This window comes from Plectropomus leopardus, chromosome 16 (genome assembly GCF_008729295.1).
Source record: "Plectropomus leopardus isolate mb chromosome 16, YSFRI_Pleo_2.0, whole genome shotgun sequence".
NCBI classification, from domain to species: domain Eukaryota; kingdom Metazoa; phylum Chordata; class Actinopteri; order Perciformes; family Serranidae; genus Plectropomus; species Plectropomus leopardus.
Window position 1 is genome coordinate 25894784 of NC_056478.1, and position 18742 is coordinate 25913525.

At 40.2% G+C, this 18742-nt stretch overlaps 1 protein-coding gene across 2 annotated transcripts in view; it reads left to right on the top strand.

The window, feature by feature from the left end:
- The first annotated feature begins 1284 nt into the window (after window positions 1–1284).
- The window catches only part of fam49a (family with sequence similarity 49 member A), a 41578-nt gene continuing 24120 nt past the window's right edge, over window positions 1285–18742 (top strand). For both annotated transcript variants that reach the window (XM_042503112.1, XM_042503111.1), the window contains exon 1: window positions 1285–1393. The gene's annotated coding sequence lies outside the window, so the exon portion shown is untranslated. The remainder of the gene's footprint in view (window positions 1394–18742) is intronic.

Genomic DNA, 18742 nt, shown 5'->3' on the forward strand with positions numbered 1-18742 from the left:
CTTGTGTTGTCTGACCAGTGAGGCAGAACCAAAAGATATTCAGTTTAGGGGCTGTACTTTATTTATGAGAGCAATGGGGCGGATGCAGTGTGACTTTTTATTTTGTTTTTTATTCTATTTTTTTGTTTTATCTTGACCATCCTCAAAGCTACAAGTATTTTTCCTTGAGCCTCCCTGCGTAGAAAATGCATGACCTTACCTTCACCATAAATAACCATGTTTCACAGTTTCTGGCCATGATAAATTATGTGATTTTGTAGATTTAAAAAAAAGAACAACATGCATTTAAAGCCCACTTAAAGGTTTAGGTTGTGGGTATCTTAAAAAAAATACAAAATACAACAATTCAAAGTTGAATGTCCCATTCCTAAGCCAAATCAAAAAAAACATAATTTCATATTTTGAGTACTTCCACATTTTGCACACCCCCTAGTAAAGAGAGTAGAGCTTAAAATGACTTCTTCAGTACACTTGTGTTGTCCAGAGCAAAAGATATTCATTTTACTTGCATATGTGACAAAAAAAAAGCAATATTAAAGGTCTACAGCTATACTCTCCATGCACAGAACGTGTTGTTATTGTCTATAATTCGGGGTACGTACAGAGTTTGTCAAAGAGCCCTTATGCACGGAGCATCATATATGTGGAATCTTTTGCAGAGGAACTTTAAGCTGCATTTGTTGATCCCTCTGGGTCATTTCAATACACTTTTGTGTGTCATCGTCTATGTGCCAATATCAGGGTGTGTCTAAGCTGGTGTTTTAATTTTTCTTGTTTTTATGGTTCACTTCTAGCAAATATTAACATAATTTTTAGTCCTACCATGTGGTAAATTTGTGTTCTTTTTGCATGTTTTTTATTGCTTGTTTTGGAGTTGCGCATATTGTCTGTCTGTAACTTTTGTTGCTGCCTCTCTTGGTCAGGACACTCTTGAGAAGAGATTTTTAATCTTAATGTTTGTTTTATTTTTTTTAAATAAAATTTAAAAAAAAAATGCAATTCTTGAAGAAAGAATGGACTGTAAGTCAAGCCAGTGGTATATTACAATATAAAATAATAGACTGAAAAAAGGGTGTTTTTATCATACATTTTATTGTAAGTTTGAAGTCAAAGACAAAATCTTTGCCACGCACTGCAGATGGGAGATAATTTGCCGCATTACTATAACGGATTTAATTGGCTGATATCGCCCTGTCCCTCATACCGACCAATCAGAGCTATGAGTGGGCGGGGCTAGCGTCTTTCTGGTGTCGGAGCGGAGGGAGGGGAGTGAGCTGTGCTGGGAGTGTTGTTGTCTGTCGCTGCTGGGGACAGACAGAGCTGCCAAGGACGTCCAAAGTACTGCGGAGACCAACGCGACACGCTAAAAAGTACTACCTCAAGGGACACACGGGTGAGTTTTTGTGTTAAACCAACTTTTATTCATGTTTAACGGGCGCCAAGTTGGGTTTCCTTCACTTGGTGTCGTGCCAAACTGTGTATCCCCGTCAAATCAGTGACTGTCAAACGCGTTCACATGGGAAGAGATGCCGGGGAGGAAGCGCTAATTTGCTAGCTTACGTTAGCCGCTTTTAATCGCAAAATTAGTTATGCGGTGGCGTGAAACGTTGTATAAGAGTGGCGAGACTTTCATTTATCACCGCTTGTGTCCTGTTTTGTCTCCCGGACTATTTTTGAGGAAATACCATTTGCTGGGTTTTCCTTGACTGTAGTGCCGGCTAACAGGCGGACTGGCTAGCCAGAAAACTTAGCTTGGAAGTAGCAGCCGAATCAGAGTCGCATTTTATTTGAGTTTTCCCGTCAGTTTACCTAAAGCTGGGTTTTGATCCTCAGACTCTTGAGTGAGAGAAGAGTGAGTAAAGTGAAATGCTGGGGGGCCCGGTTTGCTACAGTTATAACAGTTTAAAAACTCTTTGCATTCACAATCACTGCGTTCAAACTACTGTGTGGAGTCCACCGTTTACTGACATTAGTGTACTGTTCTTAAACTGGAGCAAATACGTTTGCTTTCTTGCAAAAACATGGGGAGAAGGCAATGAGCGACTTTGCACATGGCCCAAAAAAGGCAAAGAATTAGTAAAAAAAAAAATCACAAGAAAATTACCTGAAAATAAGAAGAAAAGGCATTAAAACACACACACACACACACACACACACACACACACACACACACACACACAAATGCAGACAATTCCTCAAAATATATGTATACTTTTTCCCGTAACATAATTTTAAATAAATACATATAACGATTATATATAAAGCATATCTTCTGGACTTTTTTTCCCCAAGTTTTTGATAACTTTCTAATAATCCTCCCCCTTCTTTAAAATCCAATTTTCATGTAACTTCCTTTGTCACCTTTTATTTATTTCTTGCAATTTGTGAGATATTTCTTGCAAAGTCGGTCATTGCTTTTCTTCCTGCATGATTTTGAAAGAAATCAAACCAGGTTTTAAAGGGTTAAAATGGAAGGTGGTAGTAACAAAATAGGAGCTGTTTCCTCTCCACTGTTCTGATGTGTGCATTTTCCAAGCTGTTAAAGGCCCTAATAGCCTAGTTTTGACAGATATTTTTTGGTCTCAGACTAAGGTTGTAAATGCCAGACAGCAGCAGCTGTTTCTTTCTCTTCTGTTGACACAAGCTTCCAATGAGTGACTCTATTTGCCCCCTGGGATGTTACTTCAGTACATACTTCATTACATCAAACAACAGCAATACTTTGGTGTCCATGGTTCAACCCGTTCAGTATTGTGAGTCATTGCAGTGTTGAGGTGTAGATTTTGGTGCCCAGTGATATTCAGTATGTGGTGGGGGGCTCAAGTTACATGGTTGGTATTGATTGAGAAAGTAGTCATGACTAAGGGTTTTCCAAGAACTGAGTCCACATTGGTTTTCTGTCTTAATTGTGCGAACAAGCAAATTAGCCAAGTACAAGCCAAGAGATTGTACTTTATTTATCAAAGCAGATACGGTGGCTGGGGTGTGACTTGGTTTTATTCTGTGAATCATGACCATCCTTTTGAGTAACAAATATTTTTTCTTGAGCCTTCCTGGGTGACTGGGGGGAAATGCATGACCCTCCCTTTGCCGTAAATATTTCATATTTCACACTTTCTGGTGATGATAAATGGTGTGATTTTGGAGATTTCAATGAAAACATGCCTTTAAAACTTAATTTTGGGGTTTGGTATTTTGAGAGTAATAAAATACAAAGTACAACCATTTAAAGTTGAGTGTCCCTTTCCTAAGCCAAATGTAAAAAATGACTCCCTCCCTGGTGCTTTAAAAGATATCCAACGTGCCTTCCCCGTCAGCCCCCCCCCCCCGAAAAATCCAACAATTCCCCCCGGTATAAGAGTAAGGACTCAAAACTGGTGACATTTTTGTTTATAGCCTTACATTTCAAGCCAGGTAGAGATACCAAATTTTGGAGCTTCTAATAGGAATGTGCTTTATTGCTGCTCTCAGTGCACTTAAATGGCGCTCTTTTGTTCTAGAGGACATACAGCAACAGCTGCACTCCTCAGCGACATTGTGTGTGTGTTGGTGCATGCATGCACATGTGTGCATTTGGGTCGGTATGCCAGTCTGTAATTGCAGCATTTCTGGAATGCCAGTTGAATTCTGTAACTTAAACATACTGGACAATGGCTGTTGTGGATGAACCTGATCTGTCATGGAGGAAGCTAAAATGCTTTGCATGTTTTTTGCATAGCCTACTCTAGCTGTGCAGCTCAGTACTCACTTTTACACCATGGGGACGAGTTAGGACATGCAGGGCTTCATATGGACCCTAAAGAAAGATGGCAAATCATTACTACAATCAGAGAGATAGGAGCAGAATCACGCATGATGTGGTACAAACCAAGCCTTTGTTTCTGTTTGACTCTATAGAGGTACCAGACTTCTGCTTTCTGTCTGGCCAGCATAAGATGCACCACAATGTTGGTAGTGATGACAGACTGTAGTTTAGGTCATGCTGAAGTTGCAAGACCCCTATTCAGCGCCATCACATAAGAATATTTATATGGGTGTTTAAAACTAAACTATATTGCTTTGGTGAGCAGTAGATGCATTGCTTTGGGGAGTCCCAGTGATCGGCTTTATGTCTAAGCAGACTGGGTTTGGCAATGATTACCTCTACTCACCTGATAATCTCATCCTTTGTTACGAGTGTGCGGCTAATGCGACTGACTAATCAGTTTAGTGAACCATGCAAAGGTTTCGCATGCGGTGCTGAAGCGATGTGTTGCAGCAAATGAGAGAACACTGACAAGAGCAAAAGATGTGTCAGATTTTACAAATATGTCTTGGCAGCGTCTGAATGCAGTGTGTTTGTGTGTGACTGAAACTCTGCTTTGCTCTGGCAGAGCAGCAGCTGTTAGATCGCAGTTTGAAGTCTTCTCTCACGGTTCAGTGTTTGCGTCTGTGACAGAAAAACAGGATATGGCATCTCACACCCTCCTAAACAGTACCGTTTTTTTCACATTGTGGTTTTTAATGTGCCGTTGCATTACAGGTTGCCTGAGGCAAGCACTGGGGAAAGCCTTTGAGTTGCATTGCGCTGTTTCCTCTGTACTTATTTAGCACTGCCAAAACCTCTGTAGAGATTACAAAAACAAAGAAATGCATAGATACTAACTATAGACAAGCATTAGGATATTAAGCATTACTTTTTTTTAACATGATCAGGCAGCCAGGTATTCTTTTCTACCACTGAAACCTCTAGAATAATCAAAACTAGACCAAAATATGTGAAATTACACAGTAATGCATACTGGGATCAATATGTTGTTATGATCAAAGAAACAAAGCATCCACCTGAAGCGTGGTTAGCAAGCTGGCGTTGAAGCTTCCTTCTGATGTGTGAAATATGATGACTTCAGCCATTACAGTCATATCACGGAGAGGCATCCAGCTCCTGAAATGTGCTGCTTTAAACTCTCACCAGGCTGGATAAAGGTAATGTGATATTAGCAGTTAAGCTGTTCTCAAACTCCAAATGCTTGCTGCAGCGGTTTTTGTTTGTTCGAGTCCAACTATGAATCACAAGTTGCTTCGTGACACTCAATGAGAAAACCCAAAGGATTTCCTTCCAGCACTGCACACTGTGCCAAGTCTAATATCTGATTTTAGGTTTCAGCTGAACAAGCAGTGTGTAGCCTTCTTATATCATTATTTCACTTGTGATGGTGGCTAAGATTAGCCTGTGGCACTACAACTCTGTCTGTGGTGCATCTGATCAAACATTGTTTATTTTTGGGTGTCAGATTTTGGTCACGTTTATAGTTCCTCCTGTGTTCATTCACTAAAGAATGAGAACGTCATTGTTACACATAGAGAGCACATTAAAAAAAACCTTAAAACTGGTGTAGGCATGCAGTTGCACGTCAAGCCCCAAGGACGTGCACCAGACTCTGATGCAAATTTGGCATAGTGGCAAGTGGAATTACACCAAGTCAAGTCAGTCTCTCCGCCGGCGGAAGTTACCTGCTTGAGCACGCTTGGCCGTGCTCGGATGCTGTACGGTACATCTCTAGCACACACGCCTTATTGGCCCATAGATCTGGGTATTTTATACCCCTTCGTTTTGCTTCATGCGTCAATGAGCAGCTCTCATAGGAGTGGACGGGGCCCCGCCTCCTTGGCTATCTACATTCTTAATACATCCACAATGTACGTCCCTTTGGTGAGTGGCTAGCAGGCTAATTCTTATCTCATTTGTGGTCTGATATACAGGGAGAGAGAGAGAAGTGTGAATGTGCGTCATGCAACTCTACACTAAAATAAGATTAAATAGATTAATATGTTTAGTGTGTGCATATGCTTATGGTTGTCTAGTGGGAGGGCCTTATAGGACAGAGGGGACGCTGCCTTGTCAAATTCAGTTGTTTTTTTTTTTTTTGTTTCTTTCATTTCCAGATTTGTGCCGACCGCAGCTTTATTGATCTTGATTGTGGTTATTTTTTTTAAGTTCATGGCTAAATTGTACACATCCTTTCAGGAGAAGGTTAACACTCTCATTACATTTATTTAAACCATTATATCATTCAGACTGAGCAAACTGGCTAAGAACTCCCTCAAGTCCTCATCTCCAGGCTGTGATTGCTCGGCTTTCCTCCTGTTGTCAGCGACTAATCATCCAGTTTACTATGGACCACCAGTCACCGCTGACTCAGCCAATGCTGCCATCTGGGCTGGAACAGAAAACACAACAGACTTCTCACTGGCTCTAGAGCCTCAGATGCTCAGCTAACAGATTGTGTGTGTGTGTGTGTGTGTGTGTGTGAGAGAGAGAGAGAGAGAGACAGAAAAAAAGTCAAAGACTGTATACAGTAAAATGAAGACAGAGAGAGAAAAGGCATTTTTAAAAATGTTACATTTTCCTTTCAGTTTTAGTTAGATATTGCAACAGCTGAATCAGGGCATTAGCTCAGAGGGCCTAGTCGTCGGTATGGAAACAAGGTTTATGAAGTAGTCAGAGCCCTGCACATCCAAACAGGCATGTGCAGTTTTCTGACATCTGCTCAGTTTAAGTTGGTTCGACCTGTCCTGGAGTGTACCGATGAAGAAGAAGAATGGATGCACTTGTTATGACATGCTGCAAAAAGGTACTCAGTACTTTGTTGAAAAGCAGCATTAGATACGGAGTGAACTATCCTGGTGTAATGAAGTTAACTATGCCCATAAAAGTGGTTGAGTACGTTTATGTGCACAAAATTGTCAGTTTTATGGCCTTATTCTGAAAAAGACATTTTTTATAGTAATGTAAGGGTAATGAAAATTATTATTCCACTAACACTCGTATTGTATGCAGCTGTACATAATTGTCATTTTGTTTCATTGCATCAAAATTTTTTAAGACGAGAAATCACTATAAATAACATTTTCAAGAAATTTCGCTATGTAACAGTTAGAAAACCAGATGGCTGAATATAGGGCTGACCCTTGAGTCAGATATTGGAATCAACCCCTCAGTTGATTGAGATTACTTTGAGTCGAGCAGTTGGGCTTTTTGTCTGTACAATGTACTTTTGGGGACTTTTTGTTGTTGTAGTGAGTTGCAGACATGCAGATAGTGGCACAGAGGAAGTGGGACACTGTACTGTAAGGCACTGAAATAACTATATTCTCTCTTCTGCATAGAAATGGTGATTACATAGCTCATAGCAACTTAGTATGATGCAGTCTCTGGCATTTGTTTGATATCTGTTGTGGCAAAAAATGTTGTTGCACGCTTCCAATCCGTCGTTAGCCATTAGCATGTTTACTGAAGTATTTGACATAAATACCGCTGTCACACTGAACGTCCTGTTGAAGTTCAAACTTTAAAACTTTATATGAAAAAAAAAAATCACAGAATATTCATATTTAAGGGACGAATCTGATTCAAGTGCCATAATTCCGAGTCCTGCAAGCTGGCTCACTGCCGCACTTTCACGGCTTAACGTGACATTTGAGTACAACAGAGCCAGCATTAACATTATTAGTTAACACTCATGCTTTTTCAACGCAAGACAAGTCAAAATGTCTGCTGTGCCTGAGACTCAGGGCTATCATTTTAGCCATAACTCTGTACACAAGGAGCCTTTTCATTCACACCATTTGGCAAAGCAGGAGTACTAAATCTCGGCGGTTAGACCAGCTTATCTCTTAAAAGCTTAAAGTGTTTTAACACTCAAGCCACCAGCGTTCAGTGTTCACCAGGAATAATGTCGTCCAGTAAAAGTTCTCTGATATTTTCTTTCATTGTTGGCCGTCCTCGACCCCCTCCTGTTTTTATTACTTTCAGGAAATTAGTTATTTGTGTGAAGTTGACCCCGGCTGTGTTGCAGTGAAACACCACACGAATCAGTGTCTGCCTCAAGTTCCTGTTTTACCCCAAACTTACCTGTCTGCCTGTCTCTTTATCCGTCTGTCTGTCTGTCTGCCTGTCTGTGAGAACAAGTGCGTGTCGCTGCTTTATGACCCCGCACACTTCCCGCTCACGTTTCACTTTTTCTACTCACATCCTGTCAGCGGGATAACAGCTCTCTGTAAGTCTGTTTGCTGCGCAGCCTCAGTACACTCTCGCCGGCTACTATTGTGCAGAGGCTGTGCTCATAATTGTCAATCCTGTTCAGTTTATTATCCCTCAAGTGCTCCAGTATTACTGTTACTGTGTTTTTCTGTGGTTTGTCGTAATGTTGTTTGCTCATTAAACAGCATAGACTCTCCAGAGAAATCGTTTAGCTTGTTTTATGATAGGGAACTGAATTTCTTTGGTTACCTAAGAGAGTTTCACTCCAAAGACACATAGCCCACATGCACAGTAATGTTCAATTATTTATTTATTTCACAGGTCTTGCTTTGAATTCCGCTGTGATGAAAATTTTTGGCTACCTTTTTTTCTATCTTTTATTTTGGCTTTATTTAGGCTTGTATGGTCTTGTGCTGCCTCGTGTCAGATAAGTAACCTGTTGTGTTTGAAACCTGAGTGGTGATATGACTGGGTCATTTAAAATGCACACCATCTGTCCTATCGATTTTGTGCAAAAGACTTTCAACCACCGGCTTCTTTTCTCTGGCACTTCATTTATGCACAAGTGCCCAAAGCATTGTGCTTTCTAGGCCACTGGAAAATTGGAAAACTATGGAAAAAGTGTTACAGCATAAAGCTAGGTTGAAAGTTGTAAAACTTCAAGATAAAAAGTTACTCGGAGGGATTTAGTCTCATCCTTTCATTGTTTTTTCACTTGTCGTATGAGTGTTTTGCTACAGCACAGGCACTATACATCAGCAGTTTTGATCACGTTTCTGTTTACGGAGTTTATCTCCATTTAACAAATATCTCACTTCTGCTCTGTTAATCCCACTCTCTGGTTTATAGAGTGAAAATACCTGCAAACCACTTCTCTTTTGCTGGCACCATGCTGCTGCCAGACCTGCGATTTTGAAAGCATATTCAGTTGATATGTAAAAAGGTTTGTTATGCAAATATGCACCAATATGCATCCCAGAGTGCACAATTAGCTGAACGTATAAAACAGTATTTAACCATAGTATTTAACCTTGACAGAGATTAGAGAGCTGGCTGTGTGCTGCCACGCCACCTGTTTTTCTGCATTTCCACAGCTGGCTGAAGGGTCTTGGCCTCTGCTTCCAACTGCCTTTTGCAATTCAGCAGCACTCTCACTGATCTCAGCAGGTGCAGGGATCCAGAGATTTACAGCTGTTTATTGTTCATGACAAGCTCACAGTCTGAGAGAGCAGGAATATTAGGATGTTTGAGAGGACAGCCGTCACGCTTTATTGAGGAGAGTGTATCAGTGCAGAAAACCAGTGGAGGGAACAAAACAACAGCAGTTAGGTCAGAGCAGGGCACCGACTTTGTCACAACTCTGCATGACTGTGCACTGTGAAATACACTGTAGATTGTATGTGGGAATAATGATGATTAATGCTGATCATTAGGCTACGTTCATGTTTGGGGGCTTAATGCTTAATTCTGATGCTTAATTCGACTGTTTTACATTCATGCTTATGGTGAGCCATAACTGTTATCAGTGTGAGTGGATCTCTGCCCTGAAATGCCTGGCATGCAGCCAGTATCGTCACACACATGCGCAAAGGAGCAACAATAAAATCACCACATTTGTGAAACGCACATTCAGGGTAAAAATTAATGAAAAAGATGCGATCGCTTCATCTGCTGAATGATTGCCGTGGTTGGAAGATCTAATGTCTGTATTCTGCATAATAATTGCTCCTCAGCCTCAGTTCGGTAGAGTTCTGGCGTATTTTCTGAGAAATGCCCCTGGATGTTTGTTTTCGGGGTAACAGGCTTTCGGTCCAGTAGCTCTGTTAGCAGCTGTTGCTATTAGTTCTGTGGAGAGAGAGGTGTGGGTGCGGCCCGGAGAGGAGTCAGTGGAGGGTTTCATGGAGGAACAGTTCCTCCAAAAGGATGTCCTGGGCTGAATTCCAATATCTCACAAACAGGCTGTCAGAGCACATAGGAGAGATATACCGTCAAAGTGTCTGGCAGTCAGGCGATATTGGCCAGTGACTGGGGCAGATTTAGGCTGCATTTGCTTGTTATGTGAACATACTCCAAGTCTTCATAATTTTGATTACATAATTACTTTGAGGTCCAGAGGGTGAATAGTTTCTTCAAGTTGCATACATGCTGCAGTCCTACCAAAATTACTGTATCTAATTATGTTTGATCGGTTAATTGTGCAGTCAGTCTGTGTTTGTAAAAATAGAAATGCTGAGTTGTTCCTGAAATAGCCACGTCTCAATTTGGCAAAGGTTAACATGGCACTTTTATCACTCTCAGTTGTCAGAGTTCCTACGCTGTGATGCTGTGTGTTCTGCTCGTGCTTTTTACAAGCTCCCATTTTCTTAACTGAGTGTGTGTTGAACTAGACTTTCACTTACAAGGCAGGGATGAAAGATGTAAAGCACACACAATCAGAGCAACGGTAAACTGAGCGAAAAGCAGTGTAAAGAGGAGAAAAGCATTTGGCCTAGATATACTGCATGGCTAACTCGGAGAGTGCACTTGATCTTGGCTTCGGTCAAGCCAACAGACTTGTCTGATGACAGAAACCAAAAGCGTGGGTCTCCAAAGGTCAAGTATCGTCTGCTAGGCCAATCTGAAGTGATGAGCACTGATCCTTCACAGTAGAGCCCAGCGTTCACAGAAAGCCATAAATAGGTTTGTTTTGTTAAGGAACACCCCTGCGCCTCACTCCCTGCGCTCTGCAGAACTGACCTTGAGACCATTTCTCTGAGCTGTGAGCAGTAATCTCAGCATTTTGTGTCCTCTAGCTCAGTGTTGAGGAATTAATAGTTACTGGTTCACTTAAAGGCTGGACAATATTAGCAAAATCAAAAATATGACAGCAGTACTGGTAATTTGAAACTACTGTATTTGGGGGTTTGATTATTTGGGGTTTTGTAAGATTTTTTTTAACTATTTATCATGTGGATGAAGGTAATGCAGGTAAATTATTTCATTAATCATTTTTCACTTAGTTTGAACAGGCTAGTTAAGTCCTGGTGAAACAGAAGTTAGAGCATCTTTAGCTTTTGATCTTTGATGTATATCCCAGTGAAACACAATGTTTGAGTGACGTAACCGTTACAATAAGGATTTAAATCAAATTCTTTGCATTTGATTGGACTGATAAAAAGTTGTCGGGCTTGAGTTCGACATGATACAGAGCTGCTTTAGAGACACAGCTCCCTTGACATTATATCAGGGGGAGAAACAAGAGGGAGATTAATGAATTAGCTTTATTGTCTTGGAAATTAAAACAAAAGTTTTGCCCACTCATATCCAAACACGCAACTCTTCCTAACTTGCTCCATATTACTCTGTTAGCTTGCTACTGCAACCCACAAATGGTGAAGCCCCTGACATCAAACACTGGTCAAAAACTGTATACGTGTGTAGTGTAGCTAGTTGTCCAAAGTCTCATTTGATTGGATGAACTTTTGTTAAATGTCCCTGAGTGCAGGATGAGTCGTTTTATAAACATTTGAAACGGTTTTATTTGTTATACAGAAAGAGAAAAGACAGAGGTATTGATGTTAAAATACTATGATACAGATATTTTTTTTTTTCAAATTCAGCATTAAAACAAGTTATAAATTATTAATTGACACATGATTAAAACTGGGAAAATCTTTCATTTCATTGTGACTTTAAGGGAATAATTCTTACTTTTATAGTTCTGTGCTAGACTGTGTCTTAGCTGGGTGAAGTTTTTGTGGATTAACACATAAGAATTAAGGTGTTAATTTGTGAGATTTAGAGGTGCTTGTAGGGGGGGGTGTTGTTCACTTCAGACAAGGCCAGGTCTTTTTTCTACCTTAAAATTGTTTTTTTACGTGTTCTGGTTAGAGGTGTCAAAGATAACATTGACTACATTTAAGAAGTAATAGGTAGTTACACAGTGCAAAAACCTAATTCTGTGGCATTATCCAGTCATGAAGTCACCATACTGATAACCAAAAATATATTACATTGCTCTAGTTCCTCTTGCTCCAGTGCAAAAAAATGCACCCCCCCCTTGAGTATTGCAAATGGCTTTGGAAAAATGAGTGTACTGTTTGATAACATCAAAGCCGACTTAAAGCAGGGTTCCCATATTCATGAAATTTCCTAAGAAGTTACAAAATTAGCTGTTTTCCAGGCCTGGAAATTGTTTGGAATTAACAGAATGTATGGGAAAGTTTTCAGTGTATATTACTTCTACTGATTGGAAGAAAATAGCAGATTTAGAAATTATTATTTTAAAAAGCTAGGGAAAAAATGTCCAGTGGAAAAAGAAAAAAAAAAAAAACTGGGGAAAATTGTTATTGTTGTTATTATTATTATTATTATTTATTATTATTATTATTATGACATATTTAAATTATTATATTTGTATGCACTTTTTGCAAGTGTAGTATGCCTTGTTTGTTGTTGTTGTTGTTGTTTTTAATACTGTCTCTTTCTTTTTCTTTCTTGTTTTTTGTGTTTGTTTAAATGTTTTTGTTTTGTTTTGTTTTTTGTTATTTGTTTGTTTGTTTTAGTAAGTAATTTTCTTTTTTTCTTTTACATATTTCTAAGTTTTGGGTCATTTCTTTTTTTTGTTTTTGAAAGAAATTAAGCCAGTTTGCTCAGGTTTCAAAGGGTTTAAATATGTTCTTCAAAAAAACAATAAACGTCTGTCCGAAATGCGTTCCTTGTATTACTAAAAATCGTATTATTAAAAATTAAGTGCTGTGCTGCATGACATTACAATTATCAGACATAAAACCTTTGTTTAACAAGGATTAAATGCACACAAACTTATCAAAATTATAAATCAATCACATGTCAGATAGCATTGACAGTGAACCTCCGGTCTGGTCTGTTGTCACATGCAGCTAGTTGGTGGTGGAAATATCTAAAGAGGGAGTCAAGTCATGCAATAAAGAACGGCGTCATCACAACATAGGTTGACCCTTTTTTAAACTACTTTAGTAAAGTTATGCAAATGGCATGAAATATTATGGCAAAGTAATGGAAAGGTTTTGAAATTGAAATGGTAAATATGTATGGGAACCTTGTTAAAGTATCTGCAAATAAGTCTGAATTTTATCATTTTAAGGTAACATCTGTGGCAGCACATGTGTCTGAGGATATGAGTCAGGCTTATTTGTTGCCACACTCAGAGTAGCTCCTGTTAGCTTTGGTGCCTCCACCCAGCAGAGAAGGAGCCTGTAGTGGTGGAGATTGCTTGATGCTCTCACATACACACTCTGTAACACTAGTTTCACACAAGACTCAGTCACACACAGACATGGTTCCCTTTGTATCTGCAGTGCTGTTGACATGCAGGGCTTGGCAGAACAGAAGTGGCATTGAGCAGAGATGTAGGAGGAATTTCTACGCCTGGAGTCCCACTCTACGCAGCAATGGCTGTTCGTAGCCAGACAGCCACTCTGCCTCCGCCTCCTCTCCAAATACCAAACGCCCTCCTTAACTTTCCTACTTGCTTTTTGCCATGATTTCTTTTCCGTCTTGTATTGTTCTCTCCATGCACTTCTATGTGCCTTGGCAGTCTGTCTCTCTCTGTCCCACTTTGTCTTTCTCAGCACTGACAGAAGCCTCTCTGACTTGTTTACTATGTCCACTGACCCCTCCCTCTCCTCAGCTCTGTGAACGTAAAAAATGGCCACTGTGAGTTTTTGTCTCTGTTGCCATTATCAGCATCCCTCTCTCTACACAAGAGGCCAGATGTGGAGGAGGGATAGTGGTGAGTTTGTAATGAGCAAGTGTAAAATCGGGCAGCAGGCCCAGCTGACTGAACCAGAGGGCACACAGAGCCAGCAGCTGAACAGAGCTGAGTGCTGCTGCTGAGGACGAGACTCAGTGCTGTGCTTCAGTGTCACTGACTCAAGTGTGTGTGAGCGAGTGGCTGTTTGATACACTATGTAATGGTTTCTGAGTGAGAGCATTTAGAGAGCAACATGAGTACTTAAAAATGAACTGTGCTTGACGTGCAAGTCCTAACTGCTAAAGAGGTCTTTAGTGTGCGTGGAGCGTTTAGAGCACAGTTAGTGGACCAAAACAGTTGAGTCCTGTGCTGGTATGTAAAGTAGTAACTGTAAGAGGGAAGAGAAAGAGTGTCAGTGACACAGAAGAGAGAAGCAGGGCTGCCATTGTGGTGGTGCTGGGCAGGTTTCCCCTTCTCCACCCAGCCCACCCTCTCCCCTGCCTTCTAGCAGCCCCCCCCCCCCGGGCCTGGTCCCATTTTTGGGCAAACCTCAGCCAACCTCCCCTGGAGCTGAGCTCAACCCCCCAACACGCCCTGCTGTCACATTTGCTCCAGCGAAGGGAGCCTGAGGGAGACGCAGCTCCCCTAACCCAATTTGAAGGCCTGCTTGCCGGGCCAGTCAAAACAGCACAAGGATTTTAAAACGGATGCAGAAAGCCAAGGATGATCTTGGTTTGTTTTTAAGTGGCTGGCGTGTTTCAATGTTTACTTCTGAGGGCCTGTAGTTAAAAGGTTAATATGCGTCTTGGTGACCACTTTTTTTTTCTCCAAAGAGCCTGTAGTTTCATAGGTGTATACATCCTTATTTTGAGATGGTGTAGCTCATAATCCTGGCTGTGTTGGTCCAGAGTTTATGGCTTTGACGGTATGGATTTTTTCTTACCATAGGGAAAAAGCAACACTGCGTTGATAGGCTATTACTGGCGATTTGTAACCAATCAGACAGTGTTGTGGGCGGGAAATTGAGCGAGGCTACAGAGTGGTAACTGCTTACAGAGTGGCTGCAAAAGAGATCCCCAATAATGAGTCCTAAAACCCGGAAGTGAATTAGAATATCAGCGCCTCAGTTTGCTCACCTCAAAGTCAATAGTTTTTTTTTAATGGGTTTTTGGTTAGAAAACTGAAATAAGGCCTTTGGTTAACACAAGCTGAAGAAACTTTCACGTTTTGTTCTACTTCATAAAACACTTTAGTAACTACCCCAATCGTGAACTTTTGACGCTTTTATGTGTCTTAAAGAAGATGGTTCCTAAAAAGTGGCTAAATAAGGCTTCACAAATCCTGAAAGTGGTGCTCATTTCGTAACATTTGCTTGCTGAAAAAAAAAATGTCAGTATCATAAAGGTTTGTTTACTTAAGAGCTTATCTTCTGCAATGATCCAAAATCTAATGAAAAAATTCCATCTGCTTTTTGACGAGGGAACCAGGGCAGCGTTAGCTTCCAGGTTTGCCTTCAGAAAAACGTTATCCCAGGGGCAATCTATAGAGCCAAAATAGCACATTTTTCAATTAACTTATTATATAAGTTAAACACAGCAGTGATGACCTCAACCTCACGGCAGCATCACATGTAAGCTCTACTTATTCTGCAAGCATTAATTTTATTGATTTGTATCACAGTTTTGCCACTGACTGCCCTCCTCTAGTTCACAATAGTTTGACATAATGGTCACGTGGTGCTACTGTTTTGATTGTTTTAGGATACAAAACGTTTTAGAGTGGAACAACATTCAGTCGGCAAGGAGGAAGTAAGTGTGCTCAGGTTAAACCAGACCGAAGGTCAAGGGCTCATTTCTGTAGAGATTCTATGCCAACTTTGTTAGGGTATTTTAGGGTGTAAATGCTCACCAGTGAGACCAAAAAGAATCAGTCTGTACACTAATCTGCTGTTACGGTGCTGTAGAGGCACGTTGGATCACACTGGTAGTGAGAGACACACCAGTTAAACAATTGGTTTGTGCTTGCCAGTCATTTTCCTAGAGATTCCCAAACAGAAGTTATTTTGGGTCATTGGTGTTGATTTTGGTTTCCTTTGGTTTATACAAAGGCCCTCTCAGAGGAAATGGGTAGACTTAACAGACATAAGATCTACTGGGTTAGTACACAGACATTTTAGACCGAGAACAGTTTCACTTGTTTAACTGTAACCTAACGTTTCATGACATGCTAAAAGCACACAGACTGAAAGATTTGGATGAGTACACACTGTCCAAAGAACTGTTGAGTGTTAAAACTTGGTATTGTCCAGACCTCATTATTTGTATTGCACTTCCAGTCAAGCAGCAACGTGAAAAGAAAAAATATAGAGCTAAATCGCATATCGGTATGTTATGGTCATGGTTTAATATGTACCACATTTTGGGGGGGTCACAGTTTGATTTGTTTTTTGGCACAGCTAGGAAAATTAAAGAATATATATATTTAAAAAAAAAACCACTTAAAGTCAGTGGGCCATAGTTCTTGCTGTAGAAGTAAAGGCAGGAGGCACTCAGACACTGCACACAAGCACACTATGCTCTCTTAACTAATGTGAACCTCCAGAGAAAAAACCTTTCATTTTTGCTTTGACTCGGCCTGAATTTTCACTTCGAATATGCATGCCTTGCAGGGGTAATCTGAGTGACATGTTTTAGACAATAGTCAGCAACTGACACACTGCGAAAGGTCCATGGGAGGACCGACCAGCTACTCCTGTATTTATGTTATGCACGTGCTGTGATGTACCCTTTTAATTAGATTGTATTAGGCTAGTCATTTGTAATTACTTGGTTTAATAAGGCACACAGGACACCGCATACCAAACAGTTCATGATTAATATGTGCACCATTACACCTGTATTATTGAGGAGAGGGGGACTAGGAAGAAAATTATTATATGTATAATGCATAATTAAATAATTGTATGTGAATTAATACACAGAAAGTTTTGAGGCATGTTTGCTTAATTGACCGACGTCTCAGCCTAGCACAGTCAGTTGTGATGATTGTTAGTTGCTTTCAAAGTGTAGCTTCAATGAACCTTTCTACTTTTTCTAAGATTTGGATTTTGTTGTTCCAAAATGGTGGCTACCAGGAAGTATTTTATTGTTAATAAGATGGTCTTTTCACAAAGCTAAGCTGCCTATGCAGTAGAAAGACACAAATACATTGACATTGTTGCTACATGACCAGAGAAAACAGAGATAAAGGACTCTGGAATTCGCTTTTGCTCATGATGTAGAAGGCCTACAACTACCATAATGCAGTGTGCCGCACCACACTGATAAACACTCCTGCTGATGGGTGATGTAATGTGAAATCATCTGTTTTGATACGGAAAACATTATGGTTTTACGGATTGATCTGAATTTGAGAGAGAAAAAGAGGTGCAACTCTCTCTCCTAATATGCATCTATACTCTTTTTGCCCATGGGGCAGGTATACAAAATACAGAGGTAAAATATGTAGTTGGAGAAACAAGAGCAGCAAAAATCTGGCAGATTTTGCATTTTGGATGTTGGCAATGTTTACCAAGTTATGAAGTTATTACCAGCATTATTATGATACAAAGTTGGTTGAAAATGTTTTATTTTGAAAAAATGATACTGCACCTGCTTCATTTTATTATTCATTTTTCACCACAGAGCTATGTTGTCATTACATGATCTCCACATCTGATTCCTTGCCAAATGGCTGGTAGATAAATGAAATCTCAGGCACAGCCAGAAAGTAGAAACATTTGGCAGGTGGTCGTTTTCCTCCGTCTGGGATCGACTGTGTTTGACCAGCACCACACGCCTTTTTAAGATGTATTTATTTTTTATTGACAGTTCATTGTTCCTCAACATGAGCAACACAGAGGGCTCTGACTCAGCCTGGGAATGAGCTATTCAGGATCAAAGCTAAATAGACTGTCCTTTTTGTTTCATTGTATTCCAGGTTCAGTCTTTTATCAGCATGGCTGTTTGAAAAATGTGCACCTAGATACAGGAGAGGCAATTGGTTCGCCTTATTACATTTGAACTTTAACAAGGCGTCTTTGACAGTGCTGTAGTCTGCAGATTCATTGATAGTCACCTGAGTTAGAGGAAGCAAACTGGAACCAGATTCCTTAAACTGCAGGTCAGGTTCAGCAGGCTTGGAGTTTCTTGCAGGGATCATTTCCTGTTTCCTGCAATAATTGGATGTTTCTCAGCATACGTTTTGACTGTACAGTAAATGAATAGTGGTGATTATGTTGCTGGATATTGAGTTTGGAATTATTGATCAGCATTATTTTGAGCTCAGGAGACATAAACCTTAACTTTCATCATTATATTCCAGCATTTTGACTCAGCTGGAGCAGACATCATAGAAATATTTGGTGAAAAGGAACTCTACTGTTTACAGGCATGTTTACAAGCATATTAATAATGAAGTCCTAATGTGATGCAGTTGCATATGTGAAGCCGTGCAGCTCTACCTGCATGAGACAAAAGAAAGAACTTCACACAGTCCCTTCACTTTTAATAGCACCTGCTCAGCCTGCCTGGATTTTTCTTCGTGTGTGTGTGTGTGTGTGTGTGTGTGTGTGTGTGTGTGTGCGTGTGCGTGTGTACAGAGGATGGGTAGACTAATGCATTTCCTGTTCAACAGAGTATCAGTTGATGAATGAAAGGTTTTACTTGCAGTAAGTCAGTGTAGTGCAAATTCCAACATTTACCTGTTTTTTATTTATTGATGTTCCTTTTTAGGGTTGCGTGCCTCAATTTCAAGGTGATGTTGAAAGCTTGGGTGCTGCGAACTGACGCATTTGATATTCTAAAATGAATACAAAGTAGAAACGTCCTGAACAAGTTTTTTGCCCCCAATCCTGATCTGAGTCATTTAATGATGATGTGTATCTGCCAATACTGAGTCCCGATCCGATACTTGTATTTACCTGGATAACACAGGGTTTCTTATTTTATTTTTACAAAAATAATAAA